Raw genomic sequence first — 3519 nt, forward strand, 5'->3', positions numbered from 1 at the left:
GTTACTGCTATTGTTACTGATTACTGTTTAGCTACTGTGTACCATTAAGGCACAATATGTCGTACTGGTGAGTTGGTTGAATTGGTTATGTTTGAAATGTATACGGTTTTAATTGCAAGGGGTTTTATGTAAAAATAAGGAGAAATGCTGTTGAAATTTATAATAATAAAAAATTATTTTCCGGAGTATTTGAATGAGTCCCGTTTCACTTTTCATACATGTTTTAGACTTCGAGAGTTTATTATAAGGACTTAGTTATTAAATTATACTATGAATGTTATTGTATTTGTGAATTATTCGTAAGTTGTCTGATATATCTGATAATACCTCATAACTCTGTTTCGGCGACGGTTCAGGGTTAGGAGTGTTACATTATATGCAAGAATTAAATCTTGGCCAAATTTCTTAAGTTTAAAAAATGATTGTTTCGATAATGGAGAGAATAAAAGATGAAGATGACTTTGGTGTTTTAATATTCTTTTATGTTTTAATATACATATTTTTATTTAACATAATTTTTAACTAAGATTTTAACATATAAACAATTGAAACTAAGCATTAACCATCCAAGCCAATTCATTATGGTCTAATTATAACATAGACCCTTGAACAATTATTAAATACGCATATTATCTAATAAAAATCAATAGCGATTAACTTTTATAATTTTTACGATTTAGTCCTTGCACCTTAATTAGTCACTAATTCGGCAAAATTACCTAATCCAAAATTTAGTTTACGAAAATTACCTATATAATAACTCTGTAAATGTTTACTAAAAATATTTATGGGCTCAGTTTATGAAAATAAGGTCTCGATACCTTATTTTCCAAAACCATTTACTTTAGGGTCAAACCATTTGTACTTTAACTAACTTTCCAGTTAACAAATTCATCATATCAAGATTCAATATAACACTATAATTGACTCATAAATATTAAATAATAATATTTACTAACCCAATCATCAAAAAATGGGATTCCAAAACTATCGTTTCCAGTACCACTGAAAAACGAATTGTTACACTGAAAATGGGATTAAGTCTAGGTTTAATATGGAATTGTTATAGTATATTGTGCTCATATTGTGGAGGTACTATTTACTTTTTTAAGCTTAATATTATTTCCTTTCACTTTGGTACTTAATTTTTTCTTTTTTAGTTACTTAAAGTATCCAAACGTTAAAGTTTAGTTCAAATTTAAGTAGACGTCAAGACTTTTATATTTTTCCTTAAATAATTGACTTAGTATATTATTTTGTATCCGAGTTTAACACTTTTTTCTAATGTGGTACTTATGTTTTTTTTTTTTTCCAATCTGATAAGGTAATGGTGTTAACTTTTTAGTGTTTAATTCAAGTTTTAGGGTAGATTTAATTGAAAGTTAATAGTTAATATTATTGTATTAGAATTTTCATGATTTTTTAATAGAATAAATTTAGTGTTAATCATAAATTTATTTAATTTTATGTTCAATTTGTCAAATGCAATTAGATGAATATTATGTAATTCGGGTTTTAGGGTTGATTTAGTGAAAGTTAATTGTTCATATTATCAGCTAATTATATAATTTCACCAAATCAATTGTAAAACCCAAATTAAACATTCAAAAGTTAACACCATTACTTTCAAGTACCAAAATATATAACTTTTGTCAAATACAGGTGTCAAAACCATTATCAGATCGAGTTTTAGAAAATGGGAATCGATTTTAAAAAACGAAAACGGGAGTCGCCACCAATCTTTTTAGGTGTGATTTGATCACCTTTAAAACATTTTGTTTTAAAATCATTAGTTTTGGTCCACGAAATAAAAGAACGGGTTCGGGAGTCGGTTACGTACGAGGAAGGATTAGCACCCTCGTAACGCCCAAAAATTGGTACCTAATTGATTATCAAATGTCTTTAATGTCGAAAGAAAAAAAAATTTTAAGATGTAGTCCTCTTTAAAATATTTTAACTTTGAAAATTAGGATTCACTAGCATCAAAGTATTGACATTAATGTAGCACCCCAAACCCGGCCCAGAAGTTACGGCCGGATCCGACATGCCACATCAAAAATGTTATAAAAAATTTTCCATTCTAAGTCCAGAAAATCGTACTTGATGTTCAAAAGATTAATTTCATTATAGGTTAAAGTGAATGGAAGTTGTGCACCAGGTAGGAAATCGGAAAAGAAGTGGTGAGTCCATCGGACTGCTTAAGTACCAAGCTCCGTTCGGATCCAATCCTAGACATGCATACCGCCATTGCCACACCTTAACGTCATGGATATGTAACGCCCCAATTTTCAGGAATTCTGTGAATGTTGACAAAATTTCATGCTTTTATTTTGTCATTTGTGAGTGAAATTATGAAATAGGACCTATGTGAAAATGTTTGAAAATGCTATAGGCTAAATTGAAGTGGCCAAATAAATAGGAGTGCAAAATAGGAGGATTTGCATGATAAACCTCCCATTTTACATGAAGTGGCCAACCATCATGTTGTTGTAGACAAAATGTACACTTGATATCCATAATTTATGGTACAAATTGATACAAATTGATAATAGGTTAGGTAAATGTTCCATGATAATGGGTTAGGTAAATGTTTCATGATAATAGGTTAGGTAAATGTTCCATGATAATGGGTTAAGTAAATGTTTCATGATAATGGGTTAGGTAAATGTTTCATGATAAGAATATCATGTATTTTGTATTAAAGAATTAAATGGATGAAATATGAAGTTTTATTAAAAGAAAAATGGGTGAAAAGAACAAAGTTTTGTCCATCTTTGTTCATCATAGCTGAAAGTTAGAGAAGAGAAAGGAGAGGAGAAAGCTCTTGAGTATTTGGTCATTAGGAGGAGGAAAATTGAAGGTAAGTTCTTGGTACCTTGCTTCTATTTTGAGGTTCATGAGTTCTTCTTGATTCTACCTTAACTCTTGAAGTATATTTTGATTTTAGTTGTGTTGTGAGCATTTAGTCATGAATTAAAATGAAGGAAATGGTTGTTGTTTCATGTTCTTTTGATGAAAAATGGAAGATAGGTGAAGTTGAGCCAAACAAATGAGCATGCATGTGCCTTAGATGTTAAAGGAAAAATCAGCTAACATGTTGTGCTTTAAAATGATGAAATGGAGATTATACTTAAGTAAAATCATAGATATGTGATGATTGATTGGTGATATACATGTTTAAATAACATGCATGCAAGGTATGTGTGAAAGAGTGATTTGGTAATAAATCTGCTTGGGACAGCAGCAGTAACGTGACTTTGGAAAATCACCATAAATTGTGGGGGATGAATTAGAAGCTGAATAAATTATGTAATTAAAGCTTATTGAGTCTAGTTTCTAATGAAATAAACAAGAACATATTTTAAATTCTGTACAATGAGAAATTTGATTCGTAATGAAGAGTGGTCAGATTAGTCAAACAGTGAAACATGGGAAACTTTGAGAAAATTCTGGTATTGATTGGCTAAACCAAAAATTCTGAAAATTTTATGGATAGAAGATATATGAGTCTATTTTCAG

Source organism: Gossypium arboreum, chromosome 4, assembly GCF_025698485.1.
Source record: "Gossypium arboreum isolate Shixiya-1 chromosome 4, ASM2569848v2, whole genome shotgun sequence".
Taxonomy (NCBI): domain Eukaryota; kingdom Viridiplantae; phylum Streptophyta; class Magnoliopsida; order Malvales; family Malvaceae; genus Gossypium; species Gossypium arboreum.